Source organism: Mastomys coucha, unplaced genomic scaffold, assembly GCF_008632895.1.
Source record: "Mastomys coucha isolate ucsf_1 unplaced genomic scaffold, UCSF_Mcou_1 pScaffold15, whole genome shotgun sequence".
NCBI lineage: Eukaryota > Metazoa > Chordata > Mammalia > Rodentia > Muridae > Mastomys > Mastomys coucha.
Genome location: NW_022196897.1, coordinates 116,010,808 through 116,024,105, shown reverse-complemented (window position 1 = coordinate 116,024,105; position 13,298 = coordinate 116,010,808). Strand labels below are relative to the sequence as shown.

Below are 13,298 nucleotides of genomic sequence, written 5' to 3'. Positions count from 1 at the left end.
AGCGGTGCAAACTACTCCTCAGAAAAGTTACCACAACTATAGATCACAAAGTTCCTTCTGAAACCAATACTTAATCTTTATGTTGTGTGGATTACCATCCAAGTATTTGGAGTACCACACAAGTTGACAAAATAACCTGACAGAAAAAAACACAGGGTACTCAAGAGATGGCTCAGCACGGGTTGCTCTCCCTGAGTTCTTTGGTTCCTAGCACCCACGTAGTGGCTCAACAATCCTCTGTAACTCCAGTTCCAGGGATTCAATGCCCTCTTCCCAGCTCTGTGGGAACCAGGCACACATGTGATACATATACATCCATGCAAGCAAAATACTCACAAGCATAAAATAAATAAAACGTAAAAGAAAAGAAACAGAAACACAGGACTAATGCTGAGCTCAGACTTCTACAACTCTAATACTGTTTCCTTCTTCACAAACCTGTGTGTACTGTCTCTTTATGAGTTAGGCCCACCAAAATAATTAAAAATAATTCCATCTTAACACCACACCTGCAGACATTTACAGTTACGCTTTTCAGACTTGGTGTCTGATTCTGTACTATGCTAGAAGGGTTATGTGAGACAGTGTGCTCACAGTGAGTGAATAATGCTGCTTCTCTGAGAAGAACTCATCTTTCACTGAAACTGTGCAGTACCAACTGACTGTGGAGAGCTGCTTTACAGCATAATCCCTGCAGTCAGCAATACTCTAGGATACGCTTACAAACGTAGGTGGGCAGATCTCATATTATGTGTTCTTACTACAGAAATAGAAGTAAAAAAATAAAACTGACACACAAGAAACAATTTTGCAGGGGGTGGATATGTCTTTTACAATCATTGTGGCGAGAACCTCACAGCTTCGCACACCAAACCTCATCCAATTGCACACATTAACATATATTTTCATGCATATCATTATACCTCATGTGCTAGTTTTTGTCACCTGACATAAACTGGAGTCACCTGTCAAACAGGGAACCTCCACTGAGAAACTGCCTCCATCAGACTGGCCTGTGGGCATGTCTGTGAGAATATTTTCTTGATTAATGTCTCATATGGAAGAGCCCAGCTACTGTGGGTAGTGCCACCCCTGGGCAGGTGACCCTAGGTTATCCCAAGAAAGCAAGCTGGCCAAGCCATGGAAAGGCAGCCAGAAAGAAAGCAGCATTCCTCCAGAGCCTTTGCTTCACTTCCTGCCTCTAGGTTCCTGCCTGAGTTATTTTCCTGGCTTCCCTCAGCAATGGGCTGTATTGTGAACGTGTAAGCTAAATAAAGCCTTTCCTCTCCAGGTTTCTTTTGGCCAGAGTGTTTTATCACAGCAACAGAAACCAACTAGAATACCTCAGTAAAACTGCTTAAAAATAACAATGAAAAACAAACTGAATAAAAAAGGAAGACTTTTAGACTTAAACCATGAATTACTATCATGGAAACCAGAAAGATCTCTTTAGTAGCATGCGATCAAGAACTTGGAACAAGGAAGGAATAGTGATAGAGAGTGTGCAGGTCATATCTAGTGGCAGACTGACATGAGGAGCACAGGGACATGAGAAATGGTCCAAAGCAGGCCAATCTGAGAGACAAAAACATAACATGTTACCGACAGTATCAATAGCAACATTTAAATTCTGGTGTCACTGCTTGCTGGGTTGTTCCATTCATCAAGACAGAGATTAGGAAACAGGTCAGTCCTGAGACTGATGTTGGCGTCTGGGAAACCCCACAATAGGGAAAACAAGCAGGTTGTTGCTTATCAACCAGATCTGATCTAAGGATAATTTTTTCCTCTAATTCACAAAAAACATGAAGCCATAGACATACCCATGTCCTTCCAAGAATGTGTGTGGTAAACACAAACAAGGCTGGTGATGGACTTTGGTAAGCCCAAGAGTGGTCAAAGAAAGATAGCCTGAGGGAAATGAGGGAGACTAGAGAGGTAAAGACAAACAGTATCGTGTGCCACGTAGGGAAGCCTGTGCAGGATGCACACAATTTAATTTACTAATCTACCCAACTCCTTCCCCCTTCTTCCCTCCCTGAACCTTTCTACACTTCCCTTTGTTCAAACCAGGAAGGTAAAAAAGGTGGTTTCTGTGATCGTTCAAGCACACAGCACAACCACCTGGTGCCACGTTCAGGACTCCACATCAACAGAGCCACCCTCGGAGTCAAAGTATCCTAGAAGCAGAGCCTCTCCAGTCTCTCCACCCAGTCTTAGAACCCCCACGGCTGGACTGCTGTAATCATGGTTGGGCTTTTCTATCTAATAACCTTGACTCTTCAAGATGGTAAAACTGTCCCCCAAACCTGAGTGGCATTATGACCCAGGGACACAAGCTGTGAGTGAGAAAACAAAGCGTATCAAAGTTACGGCACTAATACTTCTATGTTACTAACACTTCTAAGTTTCGGCTGTGTGTTGGTGGTTCAGAACTAACCAACAAAAAGCTCTGGTCTGACAGAACCCGCTCTGCTGCTTTTGCAGGTTTAACTCCTTCCTTACTGTCACAGATTGCTCAACTCTTATGGAGACTGAAGGTGGTTCAGTACTGGCTGTGCTTGCCAGACTTGAATGTATATAAATAAATGAACGTATTTTAAACAACTTGGGAAATTCAGTTCAGTGACTAAGGAGGTTAGAAGAATTTCATCTGTGAAATTTTAACATTTAAAAGAATGAAGAAAGACAAAATACAGAAAAAGAATAAAAGTTTTTTCCATTTCTGTAAAGTTACTGCCTACAACTGCAATTAAATAAGACTAAAAAACCCCTTGATTTTATTGCCATTTTAGTAAGTTAATTTACAGCCCTTCTATACACAAAGCCCCCCACCCCCACCCCTCAGCATCCAGTCCACACAGAACTGGCAGCCTGGCTGCTCTAACTGTTGCTTGTTCCACAAGAACTCCCTCAAAGCGTAACTTCTGAAAGCTAAGCACGAATGATGGTAAGCAACCTTCAGGACAGCAGGCCCACCTTTCTCTGCCTCCCTAGCACCGGGGTTGCCAGTGCCAATGCCTGCTTGGCTCTTCCACCTGGGTTTAGAAGGACTGAAGTGAGGTCCTGATGCGCCACCACTGCCCGGCTGCCATCCTTTTAAAGCTCATTCTCCTATTCTACAGCAAAGCAGTGCAGAATTTCAAGTCAACACTTGGTTATGATGGCCAACGTAAACGCGGTTCCAAGGGAAGGTGCACTATCATGTGGTACTTTCCTACCATTCAGTAACAAACATTCTGCTCTAAATAAAGAGCTGGAAACAGAGTTGAGGAAGCGGCACAGTGAGTAAAGTGCTTGCTACAGAACACATAAGTGTAAGGGCCTGCCGGGCAGTGGTGGCACACGCCTTTAATCCCAGCACTTGGGAGGCAGAGGCAGGTGGATTTCTGAGTTCCAGGCCAGCCTGGTTTACAGAGTGAGTTCCAGGACGGCTAGGGCTATACAGAGAAACCCTGTCTTGAAAAACCAAAAAAAAAAGTGTAAGGACCCGAGTCTGGATCCCTGGTGCCCATGTAAAAGGGTCAGTGCCACGTGTCTGTTAATTCCAGCACCGAAAAGGCAGAGACAGGTGGATGCTTGCAGCTCACTGGCTGGCTAGCCTAGCTGAATCTGTCAACTCCAGGTTTAGTGTGAGACCATTAAAAAATGGTTTAGAGTGCAGATGACACCAAACGTTGGCTTCTGAACACCCACATGTGCACAACAACACATATACCCTCCTCCCCCCACATTTGGGTATGGTGATTCAAACATGCACTCTAAGCACTCAGGAGACTGGGGTGGGAAAATTGTAAGGTCAAGACCAGCTTGGACTACATGCCTAAACCTCACCTCATATCCTCCCTGCCCTAAAAAATAACAGAACCTCAGAACCACAAAAACAAATTGGTCTAGTAAATGTCCATCTTCCCTGATGCACTCACTCTTAACAAGTAGTTAGAAGATGTCACTTGTTACCAAACAGGTTTGAAATCTATTAAAACTCTTCATTTGGACTGCTATCCTCCAGGACCTGCCAGGCAAGCATGAGGACCTCAGTTTGATTTCCAGAGACCATTAAAAAGGTAGGCAGGTGGTGTGTGTGCATTTCTGATCTCAGTAATGGGAGGTTGAGACAGGAAAATCCCTGGGGTTCGCTAACCAGCCTTACTGGACTACAGTGAAAGATTTTGTCTCAAAAAATATAAAAAAAGAAAAAAAAAAAAAAAACAAGGTATGTGCGTGTGTGCTGGGGGTGTGGAGAACTGGCTCAGTGGTTAAGACTACATATTACTCTTGTAGACGATCCAAGTTCAGTTTGCAGTAGACACATCAGTTGGCTCACAACCTATATAACTCTACTTCCAGGGGGAGCCAACGCCCTCTTCTGGCCTCATTAGGTGCCTGTACTCAACATGTACATACCAACCACCCCCTCAACACACACACACACACACACACACACACACACACACACACACACACGCCTGAGCATGGGGATATATATATATGCAATCCCAAATATAAAATAAAATCTTTTAAAGTTAACAAGTGAGTAGCAATGAGACGGCGCGCCACGTAAAGGTACTTGCTGCCAAGCCTGACTGAGCTGGGTCCTCGGGACTCACATGTGGAAGAAAAAGCCAACTCGTTCAAGTTGTCCTATTGCCTCCACCCACAAGCCACGGCACATGAGTGTGCACACATAAAATAAGTAAATGCAAAATAAAAATTATTTTTAAAAGGCGTCTGACACCTGACGAGCAACACCCAAGCTAATGACTAGCCTCCACAGATGTGTGCACATACACATGTGTCTACATGAACAAACACACAGAGCAAACCCCCTCATGCCTATTATTCGATTTTAATAATTGCCAACATATGGCAATCTTTGCTCATGTATAGCCCTTCAGATACACTGAATATTTTAAAGCAACTTCCAAACATACTGCTTCATCCCTAAGACTTCAGCTTTTATCTCTAAGACAGAAATAATCTTTGGGAATATAACAATACTATTATCATATGTAAAAAAATTAAAATCCCTTAAAAATCATCTAATATTTGAAGACTATACAAGTTATTCCCAGTGGCCTCAAAAACACCTTTTTACAATGGTTGCCGGGTGGTGGTGGTGCACGCCTTTAATCCCAGCACTTGGGAGCCAGAGGCAGGCGGATTTCTGAGTTCGAGACCAGCCTGGTCTACAGAGTGAGTTCCAGGACAGCTGGGACTATACAGAGAAACCCTGTCTTGAAAAATCAAAAGAAAAAACAAAACAAAAAACAAAAAAACAACAAAAAACAATGGTATAAATACAAATAAGGTCTACACATTATACTTGGCTGGTATCTAATCTTTAACTATGTAGACAGACACTCCTCTCCTCTCCTGACATACATCTGAAGTCACTGGGCTCGCTTTGCTCTATAGTATTTCTCATGTCCTAATTAGTAACACTCTGCAAACCATTATACCTCAAAACTTAGCTTTTGTTTAATTTGTGGAGGAGGAAAGAAGAATATTCATAAAGATGCCATGTTCTTCCCAGCCTGTTGTGCACAGAAGGATTCAGTCATGCCAAATTTAGAGCAGGTGTGGCTTATCTTAAGATTGTCAGTCTGACCTCTCATTCTAAAGTCCCTTAAGTGGTTTTAACTGTTACTGATAATATTTAATGCACAGGTCTTTTATTTCTTTAGATCATCACATAGAAACTTTAGAAACAGATTTAAGTAGTTTTTATCAGATTATAAAATCCTGTTCACAAGTTCCTCGAGTGTAAAATGATGAGAATTTCTTTAAAAGATGGAACAAAATCACAATGCATTCTCAGTCCGTAAGTGAAATCACAAATCAAAACTACTTCATACCCATTCAGATGGTCAGAGCTGAAAGGTAAAGAAGGTAAGCGCTGACAAAGATGTGGAGATGCAGACACTCTAAGCAGAGCAGAGTCAGGTGAGACGTGGACCTGGGAAACAGTTTCACAGGCCTCAGCAAACTACCACAGAGGCAAGTGTCTGCCTTGGCAACTCTGCTGCTAGACCCTAATATACAACAAATTATTTCACAAAAACTTTCACCAGTGGGAAAGGTCCTTGCAAATCATATACCTAATAAGAGAACATATTGAGAATTCAATAATAAAAGAAACCATGTTTCTAAAAATGGACAAAGACCGAAGAGACATTTTTTTCCAAGTAACTGGTTAATAAGCACATAGAAAGACAATCAACACCGCCTACCTTTGTTTTGTTTTTTTGGGTTTTTTTTTTTTTTTTTTGAGACAGGGTTTCTCTGTGTAGTCATCGTTTATTTACTTTATATCCCTACCACAGCTTTCCCTCCCTCTTCTCCTCCTAGCCCTTCCCTCTCACCTCACCTCTTCCCACTCATACACTCCCCTCCCCTTCTCTGAAAAGGACAGGCCTCCCATGGATATCAACTAGCTTGTCTGTCCTTTCTAAGGAAAAAGAAAAGCAGTTACTTTCAGAGCTGGAGGAATGGCTCAGGGGTTTAGAGACTGTAACTGTTCTTCCAGAGAACCTGAGTTTGGTTCCTAGCGCCTACATCAGATGGGTCATAACCACCCGCCAACTCCAGCTTCAGGAAACCCAATGTCATTTTCTGGCTTCTTTGGGCACCTGCACTCATGTGCACATACCTATGCACCAACACAGATGTATAAAAGCAGTTCCTTTCTCATTCATTATCAAGAACACCACTCTCGGGGCTAGAAAGACAGCTCTACAGGTAAGAGCACGTTACACTCTTGTGGAAGACCCAGACGCAGTTCCTGGTATTCAGACCAGGCTGCTCACGACTGCCAGGAACTCTAGTTCCACAGTGCCCGCTCTCAACCTGTGGGTCTGGCACATCACATATTTACATCATGATCATAACAGTAGAAAAATTACAGTTATGAAGTAGCAACAACATACTTTTATGGTGGGAGTGGGGATTTGTCACAACATGAGGGACTGAATTAAAGGGTCAGAGCATTATGAAGGTTGAGAACCACTACTATAGAACTCTAATAGGCTCTCATGGCCATGGCCAACTTGAGTACCTACATGAATACACTGTATAAACTGAGAGCAGGTGCACATCATACACATACAATAATAGAAAATAATAAATGAAAAAAAAAACCACCTTACTTGAAGATATTGGCCAGATTTTTTTCTAATATTCTTGTTAGGCAGCAAAAAGTTGGTTATTTGTAGTCTAGGCTGGCCTCCTTCAATCCCCTTTCCTCAACCTCTGAGATGTACTGGCATTATAGCTGTGTACTACCAAGTATCACAAAGTTTTGCATTAAAATACACATATATAAATATATATATTTACACGTATACATGTATTCGTACATTCATATATGAAAGTTATGGTGGCTATTCTTGTTTGTCAACTTGATTACATCTGGAATTAACTAAAACCCAGGTGGCTGGGTACACCAGTGAGGAACTTCTTTTTTTTTTTTTTAAAGGTTTATTTATTTATTTCATGTTGCTGTATTCAGACACACCAGAAGACGGCATCAGATGCCCATTACAGATGGTTGTGAGGCACTATATGGTTGCTGGGATTTGAACTCAGGACCTCTGGAAGAGTAGTCAGTGTGCTCTTAACTGCTGAGCCATCTCTCCAGCACCCGGAACTTCTTAATGAAATCATCAGAAGTAGGGAGATCTACTGGGCCACACCTTCTGCTTGGAGCCTGTATAAAGGACATGGAAGATAGAAGCTTTCATTCTGCCTGCTGCCCTTGCTCTCACTGGCAAGGCCATTCCTTCACTGGCATTAGAGCTTTACTTCTTTGGAATTCTGGCACATACTGAAGCCAAGCTGAGACATCCAGCCTCATGGACAGAACAACTACTGGACTCTTGGACCTTCTGTTGGTAGACAGCCATTGTTGGACTAGTTGGACCACAGCCTGTGAGCCATTCTAATAAATCCTCTGTGTGTGTGTGTGTGTGTGTGTGTGTGTGAACACAAGCGAGACTCACTCTGTCACTTCTGTTCCTCTAGAGAACTCTGACTAATACACAAGTCACCAACAACACTATCACAAGATAACAAGTGAACGATAACCTGACTTGTTTGCACACAGGGGGGACAAGGGATGGAGGCTCTTGTTTGTGTACATGTATGTGTAGAAGTATAAAACTACACATATGGCTGTGCATGTGGAGGCCAGAGGACCCCGAAAGTGTCGTTTCTTAAGAGTCATCCATCTTGTGTTTATTTAATTCTAAAAATATTGTGTGCATGTGCGCATGTCCACCCAACAAAAGCCAGAAGGTGTCCAATCCCCTGGAGGTGGAGTTCCAGGCAGATGAGAACTGCCAGATGTAGATATTGATAATGGAATTCTGGTTCTCTGCAAGAGCAGTGCTCGCTCTTAATGGCTATGATATTTCTTTTTCTTGATGTTTTATTTTATTATTTTTAGTTGTGTGTGTGGACATCAGTGCAGGCACCCTTGGAAGGCAGGGATGTCAGAGCCCCCACAGCTGCAGTAACACAGGTGGTTGTGAGTCAACTTATGTGGCTGCTAAAAACAAACTGGCTTTCTGCAAGGACACTCAGAGCTCTTAACCACGGAGCCACCTCTCTAGCTCCTATACACATATATTCTTAATAAATAAAAAAAAAGACTAGAATTTGTCTGTGACAGTAATGCTGAAATGGCAGGATATAGTGATAGTACTGCAAATTAGTTCAACTTCATCACTAAAATAATCCTGACTCAGGAGGCCCTCTTGAGGGGTAAGGGATTTTATTGGACAATAAAATCATCCAAAAGTAACTGTACAAAGAAAGAATAAAACAGACTTCACAAACTACATGGAACAATACATTTTAAACAAGATACATAAATGAGTAAATATCACTTTAAATATTAAAATTTCAGAAATCATATTCTATATGTACTGACTACAACTACCATCAATATCAGTACACTGGAACAAGTGAATGTGAATTGAGAAAATATAGTTTTACTGAGTACATTATCTTGTCAGTTTGCTGCTTGGTTTTATTAAGTCTGTGTTACACTACTGCTATTTTTGCACCCGGGACCAAAGGGAAAAAAAAATTCTTCCGTTTTGGGATTTGGAACACTTACTAGTTCCTGTACCAAAGGAAAAAGACAAGATTCTATATTTGGCCAGCTTCCTGCTTGAAACTCAAGCCTGTATCTCATTTCTCCACATAAAGATGTTAAAGGTAATGCAACAATGTTTACAAACCGATGCTGAGGCCCTCCAGGAATGGGACTAGGCAAACACCAAACACCAGAGCTGCAGAGAATAAACCACCATCATCCAGTGCTGATCTTCTCCACAAATCACATGACTCCTTCTGAACTAGGCTGGAGTAGGGGAGGGAAACAGGCAAACGACTGTTGGAAACGCTTGGCAGGGGATTCTGCTAGATATTCTGACTGACGTTTACTGAGCCACACTTTAGGGGAGAAAACAAACGAGCACTACCTCAAAGAGGCGGCAACTTGTACATCTAAAAATAAAAATATGCACAGGTCTTTTGATCAGGTACTTCCATTTCTTAAAATACATTGTTGAGATAATTATACATACAAACGTATAACAAAGTATCTAGAAGGATGTTCATTGTATTCTTATAAGAGAAAAACCTAGAAACAAATGTTTAACTTAAAGACTAGTTACAAATACATATAACAGTCCTATGTACAGATAAAACCAGCTTATTTTACAGCTGTATAACAAATTAAGAAATGTCAACACTGGCTGTTCTTCCAGAAGACCTGAATTCAACCCTCTGCACCCACATAGCAGATCACAGTGGTCTATAATTCTAATTCCAAGGTCTTCAACAACTTTTCTGGCCTCCAAGGGCACCTGGCAAACAAGTCATACACAGACATACATGCAGGCAAAACAACCACACACATGCACATTTTCTTAATTAAAATTTTTTTTAAACAAATGTCAACGCAAAGAGTAGACAATACTTTATGCTAACATGGAATGATTTCCCAAAGATGTGCTCATTTAAAGAGTAAGGTGTGACTGCTATGGCCACAGAGGGAGGAGCAGATGAATGTTTATAGAGGAGGAGGGGTTATAAGAGGCCACAGATCCTAGCAACTTCAGCCATCTTTGGGAAGGTGTTAGGAGATTCTTTCTCTACATTTCCTTTTGACTGCTAGAATTTTCCTCTCCAATGCTTTGTCTTTTCCCAAACCAAGTAAGAATCCTCTCAAGAGGAATAACCATCCTCTGGGTCTAAAAGAGTAGATTCCACTTTTGTGGGTCTGGGCCACTGCCTCTTAAATTGCTCAGTTATCAGTGAGCGTGTGGCTCCACAAAGCCCCCAAATGACCCTAACAGAGCAATAGAAGCCTCCACTCTGATCCGAATCCTACCTTGTTCTGCCCTTCTAGGCCAGCTACACTTCTTCCCAATTTCCTAAGACAGAGTTTTCCTCCTCCAAGGCTACATATGTTCGTCCTGCCCCACCCCTCTCACCATGCAAATCCTCCTTTAGGGTCTCAAGATCCCTCCCAGGAAAGCCCTTCCAGACTGCCCAAGCAGAGGCTCTAGAAAGACCGTCAGGATTTAGATTCTGACTAGGCCCCCATCTACCCACTCAATTTCAAGTCCTGCAGAGTAGGAATGAGCCCTTATAATTACTGAGAAGATTAAACAAGATAATTCATGTAAGGCATTTATTATATAGCCTGTCACAGGCACACAGAAAACAGCAATTATTATTAGTCTACTAGCACCTATGATGTAACTGTTTATATCCACCTGTCTTCCATTGGTCTGTAATCTTCTTAAAGATAAGAATATGACTTTCTCACTTTCATTTTGCATCTCAAGTACTGTACCTGGCAAACAGGCAGTATATGAATGCACTTAACCAATGAAGGGGTTTGCTTTTCTGGTTCTGTATTCACCCACTTAATAATCAGTGGCTATAAGGTACCTAGTCAATAGTCTCCTGGATCTGACCATGTGTCAGGCCACTGGGGCAGAGAGGAGAAAAGTAACTGAGGAGTTGTTGGCCTTACAAGGACAGTCAGGCAGATGAGAAGCAAGGAAGATGTAAAGCCTATCTGTTTCTCCCCGGTGACTGTGTGTGGGTGCTGGGTGTGACAGACGTGGAGACATAGGGAATCAGAATATGCAAAGTCCTGGTATGGGCAGCCCACACTCCAAGCAGGCTGCCAGGAAACACTAGTAAACATTTCTCTTGGGAAGTGGGTAAGGACCTTCAAGATAACTAAGACGAATTCTAACAGGGAAGTCTCCTCAAACGAAGAATTATAAAGGAAGGCCTGGAACCTGGCAAGAAAGGGTGAGAAGGGAGATCCAGAAAGCAAAACACTCCCAAAATATGAAGGGCACCAAGCAGCTCTGAATGGCTAAACACAGGGTCGAACGGAAAAAAAAAATGAGGACTGAGGTAACCATGAAAAATTAAGTTCAGGCAAGATTGTCAAGATCCTTGTAGGAAACGGTAAGACATTTGGGTTTTCCTTCATCTCTCGGAGGAAGGAAAGTGAGGGAGTTTGCAAGCGCACAAATGACAGCGTCTGATCTATGTTTTTGAAAGGAGTATCCAGACAGAAAGACGTTCATCCTGTCCCAGTCTTCCCTCATCCACCATCTTTTGGTTCTCTGGATGCTTCAAGAGTTAGCAGGTAACAAGTGGCGCCATATCTGGGGCATGAGGCTGATTTCAGCAGGGATTCCCTGTCCTAGCCAAGGGCTTCGGCCAACATCACACGGTCCAAGAGGGTTTGGAACATTTTTTCTTGTCTTACAAATATAGTCACTGTCAACAACAAAACCCCTGAAATATCGGAATCATCTCTGCCTCTGTAGTTGTTATTTTAAGGAAATATTAGGCCGAATTCTAACAGGGAAGTCTTAAACAGGACACAGCCCCGTCCCCAAGAAGCTCCTCAAACGAAGAATTATAAAGGAAGGCCTGGAACCTGGCAAGAAAGGGTGAGAAGGGAGATCCAGAAAGCAAAACACTCCCAAAATATGAAGGGCACAAAGCAGCTCTGAATGGCTAAACACGGGGTCGAACTGAAAAAAAATGAGGACTGAGGTAACCCCCCCCCCCCACACACACACCGTGGCAATTTTTAAGAATTACTGAAAGTAAACAGAGGAGATGTGCGTTCCCAAGTGGCTGCTTTTGAATTCTAGGTAGCTTAAGTCCATATTTTCCTTCTTAAGCATACACAACAGTTGGGAATGGGTGGCAGAGAGAGGCCTGGGAATAGGACCAGGAAGGGATTTAAGGGGAGGGTTGGGGGGGTGGGATGGTCTCTGCGTGAGCCACCTCTCTCCTCCCATTAAATGGACCTGAGCAAACACCATTCTCACGGCTCAAAGTTTTTTTTTCTTTCAGAATGAACTACAGCAGCGCCCTGGCCCGGGCCCGAGGAGGACGTCCGCAAAGTTCCAGCCTGTCTGTGTCCCGCACGTTTCCGGGACCCCCTCCCCCTGTCCACGGTGCCAGGATGCACAAGCCGGAGGCGCTCCTCCAGGACAGGCTCCGGGGACCGCTCCCACGCGCGGTCGGGCCACCCCACCTTCCCGAGCCCTCCCGACGGCGGCAGGCGCGAACGCTTACCGAGCCCGGCGCTGGGCGGGACCGCGGGGGACGCGCACGGCAGCTCCGCCTCAGCACCGCGGCGGCGTCTCGGCCCGCCGCTCCCCTCAGGGCCGCCGCCCGGTCCGCTGCTCGAAGCCCCGCGGCGGCGGCGGCGGCCTCGCCTCCATGGCGAGGAGAAGCGGCAGACAGAGGACTGGGCGGGAGGCTGCGATGGCGGCGTGGTCCAGGGGTCTGTGCAGGATGCCCCCGCGAGTCCCTGTCAGCGCCTCACCCGCCGCAGCCTCGCTCCCGACGCGGCCTGGGCTGTAAGGCGCTTCGTCATTGGCCGTTGAGAGGCGGGCGCTGGTTCGCTGACGCCTGGCGGGCGTCTCCGCCTCCTCGGGCCCCACCCCTGCGCGCCCCGCTGTGCCGAGGAGTTCTCTGGGCGCTCTGGGGGTCTCCGGGTAACAGGACACGACAACTCTCCCCATCCTCCCCTAGCACACTGTCTCCCACCTAGTCACCGTCCTAGGCCCCTGGGCAGGTTTTTTTCCTGGTTTACAGATGAGGAAACTGACACTAGGCACAAGCCACGCCAACTGGTGAAACCAGGCACTGGAAAGCCACCTCCATCCTTCTCCAAATGTGATCCTCTCTCACACACACCCCGCGCGGCGTCTCTCTCTCTCTCTCTCTCTCTCTCT

At 44.3% G+C, this 13,298-nt stretch overlaps 1 protein-coding gene across 3 annotated transcripts in view; it reads right to left on the bottom strand.

The window, feature by feature from the left end:
* The window catches only part of Ptpra (protein tyrosine phosphatase receptor type A), a 110,939-nt gene extending 98,004 nt beyond the window's left edge, over positions 1-12,935 (bottom strand). For 2 of the 3 annotated variants that reach the window (XM_031371911.1, XM_031371913.1), the window contains exon 1: positions 12,634-12,935. The gene's annotated coding sequence lies outside the window, so the exon portion shown is untranslated. The remainder of the gene's footprint in view (positions 1-12,633) is intronic. The other variant, XM_031371912.1, reaches the window with a different exon arrangement.
* Between the last annotated feature and the right edge of the window lie 363 nt (positions 12,936-13,298).